This window comes from Zalophus californianus, chromosome 3 (genome assembly GCF_009762305.2).
Source record: "Zalophus californianus isolate mZalCal1 chromosome 3, mZalCal1.pri.v2, whole genome shotgun sequence".
Lineage (NCBI taxonomy): Eukaryota > Metazoa > Chordata > Mammalia > Carnivora > Otariidae > Zalophus > Zalophus californianus.
Window position 1 is genome coordinate 122,791,974 of NC_045597.1, and position 22,335 is coordinate 122,814,308.

General features: G+C 41.5%; 1 long non-coding RNA gene across 2 annotated transcripts in view; it reads left to right on the forward strand.

The window, feature by feature from the left end:
• The window catches only part of LOC113919958, a 39,799-nt gene extending 18,041 nt beyond the window's left edge, over positions 1-21,758 (forward strand). For both annotated transcript variants that reach the window (XR_003519180.2, XR_003519179.2), the window contains exons 2-4: positions 13,144-13,247; positions 16,550-16,626; positions 17,404-21,758. This is a non-coding gene — a long non-coding RNA (uncharacterized LOC113919958). The remainder of the gene's footprint in view (positions 1-13,143; positions 13,248-16,549; positions 16,627-17,403) is intronic.
• Positions 21,759-22,335: the final 577 nt, after the last annotated feature.

Below are 22,335 nucleotides of genomic sequence, written 5' to 3' on the forward strand. Positions count from 1 at the left end.
GATCAAGCCCTGCATGGAGCCCCATGTCAGCCTCCATGCTCAGTGGGGAGTCTGCTTGGGATTCTCTCTCCTCCTCCCTCTGCCCCTCCCTCCACTCATGTGCTCTCTCGCTCTAGAATACATACATCTTAAAAAACATATTAAAAGGCTAATTAGACAAGAAGTGACTGAAGATGGATCAAGAGAAGCATAATTATAATTCCAGGTGAGAAAGAAAGGAAGGGAGGAAAGAAAGAAGGAAAGAAGGAAAGAAGGAAAGAAGGAAGGAAGGAAGGAAGGAAGGAAGGAAGGAAGGAAGGAAGGAAAGAAGGAAGGAAGAAAGATAAGGAAAGAAAGAAAAACAGAGGTGGTGGGATATGATCTCTACCCAGGAAAACCTGAGTAGAATTTGACTTGAGAACTTCCATAAGGAGTGCTGCTAGGTTTTTTTTTTTTTTGGCGGGGGAGGGTTTGGGGGCCATAGTCCATCCTATGGAAATGATGCTACTGTTCATCTAACTGTTGCCTTGCAGCCATCCAGACTGCTGTTTGGGTGGGCGGGATGGAGAAATACTATTCTGTTAAAACTAAGAGCTTTGAAGTGGAGACAAACACAATCTGGTAGTATTACAGAGGCATTATTCACCCTGATGACTCACTCTCGTTGGCTCCCACACAGCAGAAGCAAGAAGTAACATCAGTGACCTTGAAGATGTTGGCCAAGTATAGATCTAGCCCTAAGGCCTGATTTTTCAAATGAACACGTGTGTGTGTGTGTGTGTGTGTGTGTGTGTGTGTGTGTGTGTGTGTGTGTGTAGAGGGAGAGAGAGAGGGAGAGAGAGCATGAGAGGGAGAAGGAGCGAGAGGATGGGGAATTCATGTTAAAGAGTAAGAATGTATGGAGAACAATTCTAAAAACCCAATATAAAAACTCTTAATGCTTAGAGAGTAAACTCAACTAAATAACAAGCACTTACAAGGAAATAACCCCATGAGTAGGTCTCAGCTCAATGCTTTGAAAAGGTAGCTCAGTGTGCGAACATTTAAAATAAGCGTTCTAACCTAGGACCTGAATATGAATCCAGTCCCTATTCCTGGGCTCAGATCTCCCTCATTATTTCCATTCATCATGACTCCATGAATCCAGTTTGCTTAAAGTTTTCTATGTTCCAAGCCACACACTCCCCTGTGCTCAGAACCTACAAACAAAATTCAAACAGTTGCAGTACCCAGGTCTCCGACAACATGCAACAGAAAGCAGACAATAATAAAAGGGTGCATCGGGACATACAGATGTACAGGCAGCTGCACAAATGGCAAGCAGAGTCATGGCCTTAGACCAGATGGTCCTTATGGTCCAGTAAAAAAAAATTACCGACATGGAACCCAGCAACGGTTTCAAGTTGGTAGAGATAGTTCCTGGAATTGTACATTGAAACCTCAAAGAAAAATAAAAGCAAAACCATAAAGTTATTTGAAGCTAATAAAAGAAGAGAGACCTGCAGTTGAAGCACTAAACAGCTAGAACAGAAAGGGTTTCTAGTCATGGAGTGGGCCATATGGAACAACCAGGGGGTGGTATGGAAGCATGGCCTTATAAACCTTGAAGAATCTCTGACATGGATCACCATGTCTGTATGGACAAAGAGGATTGCATTGGAAGGGCTGCAAACGATGGCTTAAAAATAGACTTGAGATAACTGGCCTTCCATAGCTTGTCTTTGGTGTAAGTTTCCAAAGGTTTGCGATTATGTTTTGAGTTATAATTTTCCCTCGGTGTTTCTACTTTTACGTAAAATTTTTACTTTTCATATAAGTTATAGGAAGGTAGGAAGGTACAGTTTGCTCAGAATTCGTAGCTATAATCAAACCAAAAAAAAAAAAAAAAAAAAAACCCTTAAGATCTTTTCTCAGCAATGAGCAGAAGCCCAACTCAACCTAAGGGACAAAGGAGACTTCATTACAAGAAAATTAATCTGTTTCCCAGACCCAAGAACTGAAATCCAGGTGGGTCTCATTAACAACTGGAACCACACTTAAATACCATGATCATTCCCTATCTTTTGTCTTTGTTTCTCCATCCGTCTGCTTCATTCCCTCCTCTTGCTGTCTGCTAACCTGTTTGTGGTGCTCATGAATACACACAGGAAATACACTGCCAAAAGGCCATGAGTTCACATTTCATCCATTTCAAAAAGCAGCAAGACGAAGCTTGACTCTCTTAGTCTAATCCCAAATTCCTGAATAAAGGCTAAGTTTGGGTCAGGTAGTTATTTCTGAATAACTGTGGCCATAGGGTATTATTATGTATTACTTCACTCCTATCATATCCATGTTTGTTGAGGTGGGAGGAGACAGTTCCTAGAAAAGGATGGTACTGTGTAGACGCAAGGCATCTGAGTATCAAGATGCTTTTGGTTATAAGTAAGAGGCTATTTCTTTTCTCATACAACAAAAAGTCTCGTTTAAAATTTGTTGAATCTGAGATTCAAGAGAATTCAAGTCAACTAATATTTATTGAGCACTTACTATGTGCCAGGCACTGTTTTAGGTGCTGGAGATATTTGACTAAATAAAGCAGACAAAAATCTCTGTCTTCAGGGAGTTTAATGGTTGGCTACTTCAGTGACTTAATAGCATTAACAAGTTTCCAGGGGTTCTTGTTTTTTTACACTCTGCCAAACCCAGCATGTCAGCTATAAACATTTCTGACGAGAAGAATCAAACTGAGACACACAAAGTTTTTGTAATTTACTTAAAGTCACACAACTGCTAAATGAAGGAGTAATGAGCCCAGATTCTTAGCCCTCTGCAGTGCTGCTTCTTGCCTGGGGGCCGGAGAGGAGCCCAGCCTCCCTGAAGCACAGGTCTACCTGACCCCTGTACAGAATTGGGGTCTAAGATCCAGGAATAGATGGGAGATGGCTTCTGGAGAGGGAGCTATGGTGATTTCTATAGCCCGCTGCATTGAGATTTCTTGGGTCAAATGCATCTCTAAGTCTCAGGATTGACCATTTTACTTTTAGTCTGGTTAGAAGCTCTTTCAAGGTCATGGTTAGCAGATTGAGAGAGAAACTGAGGTAGCTCATGCTGAATCAAGGTGCCCGTAGGTCAAGGTTTCTTATTTGCAAAGGCAGTGATCAGCACAGAAAGGATGGGGTTGGTCAACAAGCAGTTTTCCTCAATTGCAGAGTAGGCAGTTTCACAGGCAGAAAGCATTCAAAGCTGGATATAGAGGCTCTGGACATTAGTCTCTACAGTGGAATGGTCAGAAAGTTCTTAAGGTGTGTTGGCCATCATTTTGGCAGAGGCTGATGAAAATTGCCATCACCTGACTTTAACCAAGAAAGGTGCTTTTGCATCTCAAGTTCCCAATGTGGGTGTAGGTGACTACTATTCAGTGGTGGGAACTAGGAAATTCAAGGGGGTGGGGGAAGCATACATTTAAACAGATAAACTTTAATAATGTAGAAGGAAGAGGAAGGGGAATCATAGATAATTACTTCTATGAAATACAAACTGGAGACATAACACCCTATATAAAGAAAACAATAATAAACCTTCATATTAAGAGACAAGGAAATCATCAGAAATGCTGATTAATACACAGAGGGGAGTTCAATTGTATTGGCAATGTTTTATTTTATATACTGGGAGGTGGGTGCACAGATACATGTTATATTATTCTTTATGCTTTCCTTCTTTTTCTGAAATATTTCATTAAAAAATAAGTTTAGTATCGTTTTGCTTTATTTTGGAATCTGTAATTTGTGATTTCATGAGTTGTCATTAATGAGAGGGGTGGAGAAAAGAATCTGAGTTCTGAAGTTGTCTTCCTTCCAGAAAGGACAAGACCTTGGGTTCCTGATTTTAGATCAGCAATATTCCTCATATCTTTGCAAGTCAGTGTTGCCTTCCCCTCCCAGTCCCCTGTCCCCTCGCAATTTTTCCCTTTGCGTTTGGGAACTCAGTTGCATCCTAAAATTTGCCACTGCCCCAATTGTACCAAGGAGTGGGTGTAGTAGAAATTCAGTATCTACCGCTATGTGTCATTGTTCCTGAGTCAACTTTGCTTTTCAAAAACACAATATATTATTAAACAAAGTCTTTCCTCTGCTCTGAACAACAGACTAGCAGTTGGGTTTTTTAATATAGATTTAAGAAAATAGTATACATGTTTAGTCCACTCAAAGGCTAATCACTTGCCAGGGTGTATTGAAAGTTGCTAGGGTGGTTCCCCCCCACCCCCAATGCCAGTTTTTGAGTCACATAATGGCAACATTTTGCTATAAAAATGCTAACTTCTCTTCTGTTGTGCTTCTGCTGTTATTCAAAAACAGCCAAATGGATGTTATTGAAATCCGGTCCCAAAAAAGGTTGAAATTGCTCCCCAGCTGGGCCTGAGACCCTGTGTGCCAAATTTCAGCCTAAAGAGAATTCTTATATTTGAGTCACTGTGAGCAGCTGAAAATATGAGGTTTGGGGTGGAAATGCTAACAGACTCTTAACTATCATTTTGCAAACCATGTGATTATAACACAATGCAAACCTCCTCTGGAGCAAGTCTTTGGCAAAAGCAACAGAAACAAGATGTCTGGGCCCTGAAGTTTTGCCTTTACAAGCTTCTGCTGGGCCAGCAGGAAGCAGGGGAGGCTGGTGATGACATTGCCGACATTTCTGTTCTTGCTGAGGTTAAAAGATGGGCCCCGTCAGTGAATTTCTGTTGAAGAAAAGAAGTGTGTGCAGCTCATTCCTTTACAGGGCTCCTTGGAACACGGGTTTATGGTCACCCTTGCTTGTTCTGGAAGTGTTATCGCCAACACAGTGCTTGGTTCCAACCAGACACGAATTGTTTGCCACCTCTAGTCCCATTGGCTTAGTCACACTTGCTCCCATTCCAAGTTGGCAAAAATGCCTGCACTGCTTGGCCACTTGCTTCTATCATCTGGCATTTAAATGTGGGCTGCATCTCTCCTCAGTAACGTCCAGGGCCACAAAGATGCTTTAGTTCCAGGCTTCAAACACATGTTCCAGGCGGCGAGTGCCCAAATGTAAGTAGAGTTTCTATAGGCCAGTCCATTCATGGATGCTTCAAATGATGAGAGGTGATCAGAGCTTCTTGAGGGCAGCCCTGCAGAGTGCTGTTTCTAGAAGAGTCCTCATCACTCTTTGTGCAGCCCTCGGCCCTCTCTAGGGGCCGAGGGATAGCTGTGCTCCCGAAAGCCTGGTCAGAATGTGGCTAATCTGTTTCTGCCACTTAACGGCCAGTCTACACTGGGCAAGACACTCACCTACACTAAGCCTCAGTTCCTTCATCTATAAAATGGGGACAGGACCTGCCTTCTATCCACTTGTAAGGATCATAGAATGCAAGAGTGTTTCCTAAATTACAATGCTCTATACACATTTTTGGCAGTGTTATTATCTCCAGAATCTCATTATAGCTGCGGAATTCTAATCTGAGTTAAAGCTATGGTTGAAGCCAATAGGAATGGATTTAAAAGATCTGCTCCTATTAGAAATAGCAGGCCACAGGGGCGCCAGGAGCATCCAACTCTTGATCTTGAGGTTGTGGGTTCAAGCCCCACGTTGGGTATAGAGATCACTTGAAAATAAAATCTTAAAAAAAAAAAAAAGGAAAGAAAGAAGTAGCAGTCCACAGGTTCTTTTTTTTTCTTTTTTAGGATTTTATATATTTATCTGAGAAAGAGCGACTGAGAGAGAGCATGAGCGGGGAATGGGGGCTGGGAGCACAGGGAGGGGGAAGAGGAGGGAAAAACAGACTCCCCTGCTGAGCAGGGACCCCAAAGCAGGGCTTGATCCCAGGATCCTGGGATCATGACCTGAGCTGAAGGCAGCCCAACTGACTGAGCCACCCAGGCACCCTGGCAGGCCACAGATTCTAAGCATGAATATGTATTAATCAGATATCTCCCATATGCTCAGTTCTCTGTTACGGGTTACAAAGGATACACAGAAAGAGAAGACATGATTCTTAACTTTAAGAAGAATATAATTTAGCATGAAACAAAATATTTGATAACTAAGTGATAAATACTTTAGATATAGTATCAGTTTAGCAGTGGAGAGAAGCAATGACAGCTAGAGAAATAGAGGTGGTTTCATGGACCATGTGATGTGGTAGGTCCTATTGTTTGTGTTTATCAAGATCCCTTCTTCAGGGGGTCTGATCTTTCACCCTCCATGTGGTTTCACTGGGTTTGCCAGTCACAATACCACTTGATTATAATACAGTGCAAACCTCCTCTGGAGCAACTTTCTGGCTATCTATGGGCATATGCCCCTGGCTTGGCTACTGCACTATCCCATCCTCCTAGCCAGAATGATTGAACAAGGGAATGGCACTTGATCCAATCAGGCCAATGAAAAAATCTATGCCCCGCCCCCTCCCAAGATATTATAAATGAGAGATAGAAAAGTTCTTTCTTGTGGGTTATGCATAAGAGGGGATGATGTAATTTTGGAGTTTTCCGTGGCCCTGTGTCAGCCCATTCAGTCTAGACGGGCACGTGTAGAAGGAGAGACTAAGTCCAAGGCAGAGTGAGGTGGAGACTGGGCACCACAAGAGGGACTTAATAGCGCTGTTTGGGTCCCTGGCATTCCCGAGACAGGTTCTTCCATTCTTCTGAAGCTGGTTTGGATTTTCTTCCATTTGAACTAAGAGTCCTAACTCTTAGAGAGTGGGATTTGAATTATGTATTTAAAAGTGGGTAGGATTTGAGGCGCCTGGGTGGCTCAGTTGGTTAAGCGACTGCCTTCGGCTCAGGTCGTGATCCCAGAGTCCTGGGATCGAGTCCCACATCCGGCTCCCGACTCAGCGGGGAGCCTGCTTCTCCCTCTGACCCTTTCCCCTCTCATGCTGTTTCTCTCTCTCTCTCTCTCTCAAATAAATAAATAAAAATCTTTTAAAAAAATAAAAATAAAAGTGGGTAGGATTTGGATATCCTCTGGGAAGAAGGCAGAGTATTCTGGACAAGGTCCAGAGATGAGAATGAGCATGGTATGTTTGGGGAATCTGAGAAAATCAGCCTAGGTGGAGCAAAGGGAGCAAGTGGGGATGAATAAATAGGTAGATTATTAAGGGAGAGGCCAGTTTGTGAGTTTTTTCAAATTAGGTAAGAGTTGAGGTTTGATTAGGAGGAAACAGTTTCTAAAAGTAAAACCAAGGGGCGCCTGGGGGGCTCAGTCGGTTAAGTGTCTGCCTTCAGGTCAGGTCATGATCCCAGGGTCCTGGGATTGAGCCCCGGGTCGGGCTCCCTGCTCAGTGGGGAGAACTGCTTCTCTCTCTCCCTCTGCCCCTCCCCTGGCTTGTTCTCTCTCTCTTGCTCACTCTCTCTCTCTCAAATAAATAAATAAATTCTTTAAAAAATAAAAAATAAATAAAACGAAGAAAAACTGCATCTGTTTTAAGGCAAAAATTAGTCTTCTGTATTAGTCTGCTTGGGCTGCCATAACAAAATACCACAGACTGGATGATTTACACTATGGACATTTACTTTCTCGCAGTTGTGTCAGCTAGACATCCACGATCAAGGTGTCAGTGAATCTGGTTTCTGGTGAGTGCTCTCCGGCCTTGTAGATGGCCATCTTCTTGCTGTGTTTCTGCAGGGCTTTTCCTCTGTGCATGGGTGGAAAGGGAGCACTCTGGTGTCTCTTCCTCTTCATGTAAGAACATCAGTTTTATCAGATTAGGGCCTCACCCTCATGATCTCATTTGACCTTAATTTCCTTCTCCAAATACCGTGGCACTGGGGGTTGGGGCTTGACATATGGCTTTTAGGGGGATCCAATTCAGTCCATAACATCTGTCAAAACTAAGAGTAGGAGAGGAAGAAGGTAATGAGAAACACTGTCAGTGGGAGAGTAAATCTAAGGAGAAAAATCAGGTAAAATCTAGTCATGTTGAAACACGTATAACCAAGACCAAGATATTCTATTTCTGAGAGTTGGAGTCTTTTGTACAGTGCACCATGAAATACATTCAGAAATGATTTTTACAGCATTGGTTTTAAAGGTCAAAAATGGGAGCAACCTAAATGTCCATCAAAAGGGACAATCAATTTTAGTGCATTTCTACAAACATCAATCCTATATGGCACTAGAGGTGAAAAATCCTAGAAATACGTGTATTGACAAGAGTAAATCTCAAATATAATAATGGTGAGGGGAAAGAATCAAGTTGCTGGACATACAGAGCAGTGTAACAAATTAGTGCCGTGCTAGAGCTGGCTCATACCTATTGGGCTCATCTCTTCCCAACTCCTTGTTCCCAACTGACATCAGGTGCAGCTTGGAATTGGCTATGGTGGGAATATTTACACCGTTGTAATTGGCAGCTGCTTTAAATCAGGTCTTTATTTTAAATTTTTTTCCCCTCCTTGGCGATCCAGTTGTCTGTTAAACATTTACCAGGATACCATTGAAAGAACATTTTTATAAATAGTAAAATACTTAAAACAACACAATGTACCAGGATAACCGTATAAAGACAGTATTGGGTATGATAAACACCACATTCAGGATAGTGATTACTTCTTGAGAAGAAGGATCAGAATGTGTTGGGGGGAGTGATACACAAAGGCTTCAGCTGATCTTAAAATGTTTTATTTCTTAGACAGGGGAGCAGGTATACTACTGCTAGTTAATTTATATTTTATACTTTGTGTTTTTTGGAAACATTTAGTAAATCAATGAGATATGGAAGCCAGTCTTTTCAAACAGCAGCCTTACGTTGGCGAGATGGGGAGGCACCACCCTTAGTCTCTATCCTTGTGCCATTTTGTTGGTTCAGCAGCGATGGGAGATCTGTGGCTCTCAGATTTGGCCACTGGGGTGGGTGGGGGTGGGGGTGGGGGGTGGGGAGGGTCCAGATGAATCTGTAGTATCTCTGAGGCTGCACACAGGTGCCACACTTGATTCTGAAGTTCCAAGACAAAGAGGGAATAAATACCAACCCAAGGAAGAGGTGAGATAATCTGAGGGAAATCTTTAGGTGGTTAGCAGGTTAGCATGATCATTGCCAGATGACCCTTCACTTCAGCTCTGTCTAACTGACCCCCACAAGCCACCCAGCACACAGGGCAGTGTATTTAGATTATGTGCAGCAAACAGAGCTTATTTTGCATGGGTGCTTGTTCCTAGTGAACTTGGGTCATAAAGGAACTCAGATTCTCCTAGAAAGGGGCATATGCAGGAAATGTTAGGGCAGATTTACAGCAAACATGGGTCAGGAGATGCTAGGAGGGGATGACGTTGTTCCTAGGGGAAAGACCCTGTAGCCTTTCTGTTTGGATTTCTGGCATGTTTTCATTCCTAGGTGAGGTGGACTAACATGCTCTATTTTACCTACATCCCCCTTCCTCTTGAAAGCAAGTTAATAAAGCACTTATAGGCCGGTCTGGATTTTGTACCTCTCCCTGACCTCCCTCTTCTCCTTCACATGTAGCGATACTTACAGTTTGCTAAACATACCGTGCTGTTCTCTCTGCCTGGAATCCACTACCCCACCCACAGTCCTTCTCTTTAAGCTCCTCCTGTGTGAAGACTTTCCTCCCACCCTTCACAGGAGCAGGGTTTCTCTCTCTCTCCTGTGCACCCTCCTCCTCCTAAAACATGGCTTCATCATTTCTCTTTACACGCAGTACAGTAGTTACTGCTCATATGTCCACCTCCCCTGCTGCAATGTGGAGCTCCTTCCTGGCAAGGACCCCGTGTTATTTAACTTTCTACCCCCAGGGCCTAGCATCCTCTCTTTTCTCTTTAAAATGATCTGTTGACACCCCGACAGAATTCATTTGAAGGCAGAGAAACAAGGCAAGAGAAGTGGGGTATACCAAAAACAAGGAAACAGACACTAGCTGGTACAAAAGGCATGATTCCATTCATTTGTGGAACTTCAGCTGACTTTGTGCAGTTGGTGAAAGATAAACCAGAAGATACAGAAAGGCTTGAGGCGCATAAGAGGCAGGGTCAGGGATGACAAAGCTCCTGGTACCTCTTCCTTCCCTTCAGCTGTGACCCTTTTCTGCTGGTCTGGAATCTCCAGAATTGTTGTCAACTGCTAGTTATTCCATGTGTGTTATGCCCTGAATCCTGTTCTGAATACAACGCTAGTAGGTTCCACTAATTAATTAAATTGTACTTCATAGACTTGGAGTCAGGGCTCTTGAATACAAGATGCAAATTTATGCAACATATGCAAATCACTCATGTTCTCAAATTCCATGAACAAAATCTGGTAGCCTTGAGATAAAAAAGCCCCTGCCAAGCATCATCTCTTCTAATTATTTCTTAATTCTACCCCCCCCTCCGCAACCCCCTTAGCAGTGAACTAACACTTTCAGGCTTGGCAGAAACTGGTAGAAATACAATGAGAGTTGGTTATAAACAGGAAGTTCCTTAAGGGCAAAGACCCTCTAATCTACTTTATGCTCTCTGGTGGCTCCTAATATACTGTTGAGTACACATAGTCTTGCACAGGGCATACCACCACCAGCCCCAAACTACTAAATTATGGATAATTCAGACGAACAAAAGTTGAGAGCCCTGTTTGTAAAACATAGCATTTAAGTCTAGCAACAAGGAAATGATGACCTGTACAGTCTACTACACATGATTATATAAATTCAAGTTAATTAAAATTAAATGAAACTGAAAAATTCAGTTTTTGTAATAGCCACATTTCAAGTGTCTGATAGCTACATGTGGCTAGTGATTTTCTTGTTGGGCAACACAGATATAGAACATTTCTATTATCATAGAAAGTTGTATTGGACTGTGCTGATCTAGACTCTGCTACCCAAAGACCAGGGCTGGCAATATGGCATCATATGGGAGCTTATTGGAAATGCAGAATCTCAGGCCCTAACCCAGATCCACGACATCGGAATCTGCATTTTAATAAAATCCTCAATTCATTCACATGCGTATCAGAGTGAGAGGCACTGGTCTAGAGCTAAAATAGAAATTAGTGGTTCTCAGATTTTAGCATGCGTCAGAATCCTCTGGGGGAATTATTAAACACAGATCGCTGGGCATCAATATGAGAGTTTCTGATTCTGTAGGTATACTAGTTTCCTAGGGCTACCATAACAAATTACCACAAGTTGGGTGACTTAAGACAAAAGAACACTATTCTTTCTCTCAATTCTGGAGGCTAGAAGTTGGAAATCAAGGTGTTGGCAAGGCCATGCTCCCTCTGAAAACTTCCTTAGGTAAAGAAGAATCCTTCCTTGCCTCTTCCTAGCTTCTGGTTTACTGGCAATCTTTGGTGATTCTTGGCTTGAAGCTGCATAGCTCCAACCTCTGCCTCCATTATCATATGGCGTTCACCTCTTGTATCTGTGTCTCTGGGTCTGTATCTTCTTCTTAAAAGGATACCAGTCATATCGCATTAAGGGTCCACTCTACTCTAGTACAACTTCATTTTTAAATTAGCTAATTGCATCTGTAATGACCTTGATTCACATTCTGGTGTACGAGGGGTTAAAACTTCAACATATCTTTTTTTTGGGGGGGGGGAAACAAAATTCAATCCATAGCAGGAGTTCTAGGTGGGACCTGATAATCTGCATTTGTCACAACTTCCCAGGTGATGCTTATGCTGCTCTGGGGATCACACTTTGAAGACCAGAGATCTAAAATATCTACAAAATAGGACTACATAGAACTAAAAGTTGGATTATACTATAGAAATCACTGTGTTCAAGAATTCTATTTTAAAGCACACTTGAAAGATTGTCATCCAGTCTGTGCGTGAATCTTTCCAATGACAGGGCTCTCATTACCAGCAGAGCGGTCTTCTCCACAGTTCTTCCTGTGAAAATTCACACCCTTTGAACTTTCTAAATATCTGATATATCTAGATATATCTAGATATCTGACGGCAGCTGAATGTCTCAATATTGTACTCTAGCTACATTTCCTCTGTGTGACAGAATTCTCAGAATCCTCAAGATGCTGGCTTGCTCCTGAAGGCACACTTGTTAAGGGTCATAGGGGTGATAATCATGCCTCCTACTGATTATAAATTAGAAAGGGAATAACCCTGGAATCCAACAGATGAAGATCAAAAGGTCAGCTTTATTTCCAGTAAACATATAATGGAGACTAGAACTTGGACCTTGACGACAATCAGCCTTCCTCATAACCCCCACCTAGCTGGGCATATCTGACAAAGATACAGAGAAGCAGAACAATTGAATCTAGACCACTGTGCAAGGTTTTGAGGTAAGAGTTACAGCTATTACCACATAAAGAAAGGCTCCACCACTAGAAGAAGAGAGGTTTTCCTAAAAAAGAAAGGAAAACTACCTCGCTTCTCTTCTCCTAAACCCATCTACCTAGTAAGACAGACTTCTCCTCCAGTTACCAATCTACCACCCACTCCCACTGCTTTCTCCCTTTCAAACATAAACGCAATGTTATTTATAAAAGCCCCCCTCTCCCACTTGTTGCCTAAATGTCTCAGGAAGTTGATCTTATTCTCAACTCAAGCCAATCACCGTACCGCTAATCCCCTTGTAAGTGATTGGCTCAAGAGTTTAGGCTTCAGCCAATCAGTGCATGATATGATTCTAGAGCCTGCTGCTGGACCAGAGATGGGCACATAACACAAACTAGTCTAATTAGACTGAATAAGAACTTTTTTCAAAGGGTTGGAAAAGAGATTTTCTTTCTTTCTTTCTTTCTTTCTTTCTTTCTTTCTTTCTTTCTTTCTTTCTTTCTTTCTTTCTTTCTTTCTTTCTTTCTTTCTTTTTCTTTCTTTCTCTCTCTCTCTTTCTTTCTCTCTTTTTCTTTCTTTCTTTCTTTTTCTTTCTTTCTTTCTTTTTCTTTCTTTCTTTCTTTCTTTCTTTCTTTCTTTCTTTCTTTCTTTCTTTCTTTCTTTCTTTCTTTCTTTCTTTCTTTCTTTCTTTCTTTCTTTTCCTTCCTTCCTTCCTTTCTTTTTTAAAGATTTTATTTATTTATTTGACAGAGAGAGGGAGACAGTGAAAGAGGGAATACAAGCAGGGGGACTGGGAGAGGGAGAAGTAGGCTTCCTGCTCAGCAGGGATCATGACCTGAGCTGAAGGCAGATGCCCAAAGACTGAGCCACCCAGGCGCCCTGGAAAAGAGATTTTCTAATGAGGAAGCATTTTGTTCTAGGACTGATGGTAGCCACCTTCTAACCACAAGAAGAGTCAGTCTGAAGAAAACAGAGGATGGCAGAGTTCAAAGAAGAGCAGAGAAATAGATCTCCAGCTCCAATGGTAACATGTTGGCTCTCTCTTTGGTTTTTTGTTTTGTTTTTAATTATAAAAGAAACTAAATTTCCTTATTGTTTAAGCTAGGTATATCAGTGTTTCTGTCATTTCCAGGTAAAATGATTCTTACCAATAAAATACTCAAATATTGTTCCCATGGGTTAGTAAAATTTGCCTCATGGAAACCTAAAGAAATAGGACTAAGTCTCTACCCACCAATGCTCTATTTTAATTCATTAGTGCTGCTCTTAAAGTATGTGCCTTTCACTGGACATATTACTCCAGACACTGTGCTACTGCCAACTCCGAGAACTCACCACAGTACCTTCCACAGAATACACTCTAAGCAATCATTTATTGAACAAATGCAGATGGAGACTGCATTAACATTTTCAGCGGCCACATAAGAGTTGTCATATAAACTAAACTAAACTAAAACCCCTAGAATGTTTTTTATATAAATTGATGTCAAAGCTGCCTGTCTCCACCCTGTATATGAGCAGTTGCATGTGTATGGAGTTTGCTTTTTAACATTTTTACCAAAAGGCCTTGATATTTATTGCTGTTCAGTTATATCTAGGAGATTCCAGCTTAGTTGATTGCAGCTCAGTTGAGATAATTTTTAATTGTGGTTTCATCATTTGTCATGTCAACTCTTCTTCCTATTTTGGTATCAACTTCAAAAATGATAGACATTGCTTCTCTATCTTCATATGAACCAAACAGCAAAGCATTGACTGAAACAGCAGCAGTAAGAGAAGACAGTTCACTAGAGTGTTTGCCAGGAGTAGCCCTCTCTGAGCAGTCCTGACTTGGCGGACTTTCCAGAAAAGGCCGGTTTGTAACTTCTGCCACTTCTAGTCCACTCCCTCTGCCACCACCTATGATTGGTGATTAGTGAATTGTGGAGAAGGCCCTGAAAATGCCTACCTGAGTCCTCTCTGAGTTCTTTGAAGTTGCCTCTGCTCTAGAAAACTCTTCTCCTCCACCAAACACTGAGCTGTCTCCTCGGGGGAGGCCTGCAGTGGCCCAGCCATGCCATGATCAGATAGGGTTGAAATATTAGGAATTGTTAGGGGACAGTGGTGTTCTTCTGTCAGTTTTACCCAAAATGGGGACTTAGGGTTTTTTCTCTGTTTGGTTGATACCTACATGTATTTATCCATTGCTTCCGAATCTAGATAAGTAGGAACAATTTGTTATGAACTGCCGGTTCCCAAACAAAGCTCAATTAAATGTTTTTTTGTTTGTTTGTTTTTACTTTTTAAGTAATCTCTACACCCAACGTGGGGCTCAAACTCACGACCCTGAGATCAAGAGTTTCATGCTCTACCACTGAGCCAGCCAGGTGCCCCAAACAAAGCTCAACTTTAGACAGTATTCCACATTTGATTGTTCAAGGACACTAATTCCATCATGATGGCTGTACCCTCATGACCTAATTACTACCCAAAGGCCCCATAGCTTAATACTATCACACTGGGGATTAGGGTTTCAACATAGGAATTTTGGAGGGTACACAAACACTCAGTCCATAGCAGTTATTATGTTCTTTTAAAAACCATGAATTATCCGCCATTTAGTAAAATCTAGATGAGTATTAAAATGAATCAGCCTTCAAGGAAAACATTTGTATTTTCCATGATTCCCACTTTTCCCCTTTCTGATAATCAAACTACTTCTCTATATCTTCTCTTTTGAAGCCACTCTTATGAACCACAAATTCTGTAAGATTTCTGTGGCTGTCAAATGGCACTTGGATTTCCTTCAGTCCCATGGAATGTAATTCCCAAGGTCCAGAGACTTGAATTCATAAAAACCAAACAGATCAACTCCTACCAGATCTTGTCTCTTGAGAAAATTGAAACAAACCATAGCAATTGTCACTCCAAGTTGTCGACTGTCTATGAGGGATTCAAAGATCCATGGTCAGTAACAATTTGTTACTTGCTGGCCATCTGGCTCTGGACAACTCTTATAATGGTACGTGGCATTAGTTTGCCTAGCTGGTGACAGCCGAGTCATCTGCCCAACATCCCCATCCCAACTCTGTGTTCTGTATGTACTCTTTATCTCATCATGGTGATTACAACTGTTCTGTCTTTATGAAAAAGATGCTGAAAAAAAGTGATTTCTTGTTATGATGGAAGTAAAAAAGGTCTAAAGAAAAGACGGCATTCTTGAGTTTAAAAGTTTATAGGGGTCTTGAGTCAAATGTCTCATGAATGCCAGTGAACTCATGCACTTTGGTGGCATGATGGTTTATTGAAATATTGATTTGTATTGTGCTTGTTCTATTTTTCTTCTCCCTTCATTTCAAGAAGATAGTGGGCCATTGGTTGGCTGAATCTGAAGCTGTTTCAGAATAACTTAGTTTCCTATCTTCTGGGGAAAGCTGAGCATGTTGAAAAGGTTACACTAGGAGTTTGAGAGAAAGACGAGAAAGAGAAAGAGATTTTCCCCAGACAGAGAAGGGTTAGGATTTGATGGGTCTAAAATGCCCTTTACCAGGAGAAGTAGCAAGACCACAAGAGGGTATGCCTTGTAGCCTCACTGAATTCTGCTGCAAAAGAGAGCACCTGGATTCTGTGGACCTTGTGTAGTGAACAGAGAGAACAAAAGAACAAAATCACATGGCCTGAAAATTAGATATTTTGGTAGAGATTGCTAAATTTCATCAATACCAATTTCATCTGTCCTTCCTGGGTATACAGGTCAATTCTACTTCTCTGCCAGTCCCCTTGCATTTGAGTAGAGCCAAGTGCCTGAGTCTGGCTGAAGTAATGGGCACCACTTTTAGGCCTGGCCCTCATGACTCTCCATTATCACCTTAAATCACGTTCTGGTCTGAGTGGCAGGAAGCAAAGGATTGCAAAGCCCAGAGGGTGATTGGAAGATCCCATTATGGAAGGATCCCTGAGCTACCACTTGACACAAGCTGTCCAGCATGGCTTCCTGACTGGGAATATCCGTGTTGGACTTCATGTGAGGAGGAGACAAACTTCTTAAGACCCTGTGATCTGGAGTTTTTTTACCCAATAACTAGCTTTAATTGCCCTAATTCAGGTGTCCAGCCCCTCTTTCCAATGCAACACATGCCTCCCAGATGTTTACCCTGGAATGTAGAGTGGGAGACCCAAGTCATAGCTAAGATAGAGCTGTTTGCTGGCTCAGTGGGATCCCGAGAGCTACATTTCATTTGCTTTAAAGATAATACATTACTTTGAAACAAGACTTGACGTTGTAGACTAAGAGTTTTATCTCATTTCTCCCTCTAAACTCCTTTCTCCTTTTTCTTTCTGGGAAAGGTGTACATTGAGGAATCTGTCCTCTCCGACAGACAAGATTCCCCAGCACACATCCAACAGTGATGCTCCCTGCCAAGGTAGGCATCAGCTTTCTGGCCTCCCACCCCATCCTTTTATTTTCAGCCCTTCTTGCTCCTTCCAGGGTATGGGCATGAACCTTAGAGGTCTGGATAGCAAAGAGTTACACCTTCCTTTCAGGTCTTGGGCTTCTTCAGTCAATTAATTAGATCAACATTTCAACTCGAGGCTGCTCTGCTGGTCTCTAGCTCACACCATCACCTGAAATACAGCCCGCCACACACACGCTTTTGACAGCAAGAGCCGCTCAAAAGCCTCTCTATGCCTCTATTCCAGGAATAATCCAAGGAAAGGGTTGATACCTGTGAAAGCCGTGAGTGCAGAAGGCCTCTCTGTCCACCGCTTCAAAAGAACAACTACCCTCAGTCTGCCTTGATTTGGCATTATAGCTCTTCTTTTTCAATGAAAAGTCCCTGCTCTATTCATTATAAAGAATAAAGAGCTTTTCAAGTGTGAGTTGCTCAACCCAGAAGGGAACAGAGCTATTTTTAAGAGGGTTTCAACTCTGAGCTGTTACACAGGCCAGCCTGCCAGCAGCAGAGGGCTTCCTGGGAGGCCGAAGGCAATCGCAGCCGCCCTTCAGGAGGGGATATTCAGGAAGGAAGCTCCTGGGGCAGAAGCATTCTAGCTCTCTGGCCCGCACACAGCCCCGGTGGCTTCACACCTGGCTCCTCTAGGCAGAACCTCCCAAGGGGGTCGGGGGAGTATTTTTTATTCTCACCCATTTGAGGTTTGCCTGCTGCCTTAGGTTTCTCACATCTACTTCCTCCAAATAGGAAACAATCTGCTTGATTCTCATCCAGGAGCACTGAGAGGAGGGGGGCCGCCTTTATGTCCTCTCCTATCTTCGTCAAGCCATATGCAACTGGCAGCCACCACACTTCTCTCTGTGGGAAGAGGATAATCAGAGCTGGATTCCTGAATGAAAGGAGGAACATGCAGAGTCGCCTGCCTCCCGTCCAATGGTAGTGGAATCCTTGTGGCCTGACTCAGTCCGGAGCTCGTCTGAAGTCCGTGGCTTTTAGGGACCGGGATGGGCTCTCAGATTCAGAGTTAGAGGGACCTGGGTTCAAGTCTCGCCTTTTGGGCCTCTGCTCTCTTAGGGTAAATGAGGATAACAATACTGTCCTCTCAGAGGTATTGTGGGGAGGATTACCCATCCCACAGTGTCACACGTATGTTCATCAATGATCTGAGGGCTGGCAAGATATACTCTCTAATTTCTTTCAAGAGCAGAAAATGGTGTTCCTGGACGACAGAAGAGATATTGACAATGTGATAGGAACTAACGATTCAGGAGGATTGAGATGCCCTTCTATTCTCCCATTCCATTAAGCTTCTCCAACAGAGAGAAGGGGCAGGGAATTAAAACTCTTCCATTGCTCTGGTAGCTTTGGGGAGTAAAAGACATGTGTGTATACTAAAGTGTGGGAGGGCACCCAAATGTCAACTAATTTCATACACAGAATGGCTAAAAGAAATAGAGAAATTTTTTTCATCATAATATACCTTGTACCATGGAGGTACAGAGCTTAGAGAAATCCACTTCAGTACTTTTTTTAAAGGAAATATAATAGCCAGAAAAATATAGACCTACTGGACGTAAGGGCAAAGATAGTGCAAATATATGTGTATGGTAAGGTTATACTGTTACAAAGATGGGGCAACCAGTTAGGCTCTGAGCTTCCAGTAGGCCAAAGCAGAAAGGGAAATATTATGTTACCAAATGTATAGCTTTCATGAGGAACCCCCTACTGCTACCAGTTCCTCATCCTTTTTTATCATAAGATTCATAAGCATGGATAATTATCTTCAGGAAGAGAATACTTAGGGAGTTTCACTACGGCCTCTTTCAAGTATTTGATGGGCTGCCAAGTACAAAAAGGAAAGATTGCTTTGGGTAATTCCAAACCACAAAACTAGAATCAATGAGTGTAAGTTAAAGGGAACAGATTTTGGTTAAAAATAAAGAACTTTCTAACAATTAGAGTTGTCCATAAATGGAATGAGCTGTCTGGCAAAGAAGTGAGCTCCCTGTTACTGGAAGTGATCAAACAGAGGCTGGCTAACCATCTGTTAAGGATAAAAAGGATTTGTACATAATGAGAGAATTATGCAACAACATAATACAAGGCTCTTCATGACAGTTTTATTTATAATAGTAGGGAAAAAAATAGAATCAACCTAAATGTCCAACAATGGGGGATTAGATTATTATGGTACTCTCATATGACTTACTTTTTTTACAGATTTTACAGATGTTAAAAAATCAATAAAATGATGACATGGGAAATGCTTATAATCTGTTACTAAGTGGGAAAAACAGGCTACTGTAGCATATATATTGTGAAGCCATTTTGTAAAAAAAAATATTTGTATATGGAAGAATAACACTAAAATGTACATACGTGAAAACATTGATAGTGATTACCATTAGTGTTTGAATTATGGGTGATTTTCCTCTGGGCTTCTCAGGGTTTTCCAAGTTTTCTATGCTGAGCACTTACCACTTACATAACTAGGGGGAAAAAAAGTAAGAAGAAAAAAAACTCCCAGGAGTCTCTTATTAGCTAGTAGCTTCAATTAGATGATCCCTATAGTTTTTCAAACCTAAGATTTTATGTTTTTTATTTTAAACTTAGGTTGACTGTTTTTCTCATAAGATAACTTACCTTTTAAAAAGGTTTTAATCAAATATAAACCCTCCCACCAAAAAAAGGTTAGCTTAAATTATAAAGTGTTTGGTAAAAATCAAATGTGTTTCTGATTGCTCTGGTCATTTTCACAGTCTCTTGAAGATACATGGGATATAAATGTAAAAGTCTGCCGAATAGAATAGAAAGAACTTACGAATTGGAATCAGACACCGCTGGGTCTCAAGTCTTGGCTCCACTACAAACCAGCCTTAGTTTCCTCAACTTGAATATGGGATAATAATAATAATAGCTAAGATTTGTAGAACACCCTCAACGTGCCAGGCACTGATTAAGTGCTTTACATGCAATGGAATCTTCAATAAAATCCTCCGAGGTGAATTCTGTTCTCCTTATTTTTCAGATGATAAAACTAAAGCACAGAGAATTTCCATAGCTTGCCAAGATCTGATAGCTCTAAGCGATGGAGTACAAATTCAACCTCAGGCCATCTAACCTTAGGAACCATGGTGTTAACTACTATACTATACTGCCTTATAGAGTTGTGGAAGGATTAATTAAATTAACATACATAAAGTGCTTAGCAGAAAAACAGGCAGTCAGTGTGCTCGGTTTCTCCCTAAACTTTTCCATAGCTATTTGGCCCCAGAAAGACTTCTGATTGTCTTCTCCAAGAATGCATTCAACGAACACACTGGAGAAATGCAGCTCTGTGGTAGGTAGTCTTATAACAAGTTCATTATCAGTGGCATTCATGTCAAACTGAAAGATATTAGAAATCATGTCCCACAGGATTCCATTCTGGGGCTGATTCTTTAATATTTCATCAATGATTTACATGGATAGAACAGAAAATAAGCTCCTAAAGCTGACAGATGATACATGCTGTTAGCAGATGACACCCATCGTCAGTTAGAAGGGCTAGCATCCAGGACAGGATTAGAATTCCAAATGGTCTGGCAAGATGGAGAAGAGGTGGAGGCAAAAAGAATGAACTTCATTAGCAACTAGCACAGAGTAATACATTTATTAAGAGGGAAAACATTATATCGGCATAGCAAGGGCAGTGACTAGGAGTGAATAATTGTTGCTAGAATGAGTTAATGGTTAAAGTTGCTCATAAGCTGGAAATGAGACACAAAGTCAAGTACGGTTCTGGAAATGTACTGAAAAAATAAGACTATGGTGGAGTAAATCAATTTCCCCCATTATATACCATATTTTAAACACTCTTTCGAGTTCGATTTTTTTTCCTTCAATATTGTTCTGGACATCTTGGAAAAAGTATCCGAAAAGCAAAAGAAATTTTTACAATTACAAAACACAACCTGAGGGAATAGCGAAGGAACTGAGATCTTTTAGTTGAAGAAGACAAGTCAATTGCTGACAATTGATTTAAAAATTGCTTACAGAGCAGCATCTATGTCCCAGCCTTTGTGCTGGGTGCTGGGAGACAGAGAGAATCAAGATCTGGTTTCTGCCCTTGAGAAGCTCAGAGACAAGAGGATAATCGCTTTTAAGTTTATAGACTGTTATTTAGAACTCTGATGTTTGCATCATTCCTGGCTAACTCCTATGCATCTTTTTCTTTTATTTCCTCTTTCTTCCCTCATTTCCTCTTCTTTTCTTTTTTCCTTCTCTTCCTAGATGTTAGATCTGTGACAGGAGCCCACCAGCATGGCAGGTTGGCTAGGTATATTCAATAGGGTCTCATCTGAGACTTGGCCAGGATACGAAGCCCTTCTCCTCTTACATTTCGAAATATTTCTATAAATGTATCTTTCATCCTCCATACACTTCCAATACAATTGCAGGTGATGAAGCAAGCCTGGGAGAGAGAAAAGTAGGTTCCCGGATGCAAATAGATCAGTTTGGCTGGGGAGAATGCTAGAGTAGATATATTATGAATCTTATAATATTAAGGAATTTGAACTTTCTCTTAGTGATGACAGAAAGTCAATGAAAGTTTGTGAGAAAGGGAGTGACAAGATCAACTTGGGTTTTTAGGAAGAGTAACCTTATTGTGGTAGACAGAATGGGTTGTAGGGGGACAGGCTGGAGGAGGAGCCTTGTTAGGAGGTGATCATTAAGGAATAAAAAATGACCAGAATTAGATAATAGAGTTAAAAGAGACAGAAGATATGTGGACTTGAGAGACACTATAAAAGAAAAATCATTAAAAATTTGATGCCTAAGTAAATATGAGCATCAAGAGAGGGAGAGGATTTGAAAACAACTCCTAGATAGTAGACAAGGAGTTTGGGAAATGAAAAGGTACCAAAATGAGGCAGTGAGAAGGTGAAGATGGTTTGTGGCAAGGGAATCATGATGGGTTTGGGGCCAGACAGGTTGTCTTTGTGTTGATAGAATATATAAATAAAAACCATATATCCAACAGGGAGCTAAGAATAGATTTTCTATAAGATCATCCTCAGGGGCGCCTGGGTGGCTCAGTCGTTAAGCGTCTGCCTCTGGCTCAGGTCATGATCCCAGGGTCCTGGGATTGAGCCCCACATCGGGCTCCCTGCTCGACAGGAAGCCTGCTTCTCCCTCTCTCATTCCCCCTGCTTGTGCTCCCTCTCCTGTCTCTCTCTCTCTCTCTCTCTCTCTGTCAAATAAATAAATAAAATCTTTAAAAAAATTATAACAACAAAAAAAAGAAGATCATGCTCACAGAGGTAATAATGTGTTTTGGACACCTCCACCTGTATATCCCATTGACACATCACACTCTGCATGCCTAAGACTAAACTCTACTGTCATTCACAAACACGAAATTTAATTTCTGTTTCTCCTCTAGGTTAATCATGCTTTTAAATATCCAGGCTACCAAACTCAGAGTCATCTCTGGTACCTTCGTCTCCTATCCCTCCCACTCCCACAAGCAACTAGCCACTAAAACAATTGATTCTAAGAAAAAAAAATGTTGTATATCAATTCCTAGTGCCATAGTTAATGCTCACATCATTTGTTTCTTAAGCATCACATAGTTTGTAACAGGTTTTCTTGCCACGTGAGTCTGTATTTTCCCACTGGCTACAGAATGAAATTCAA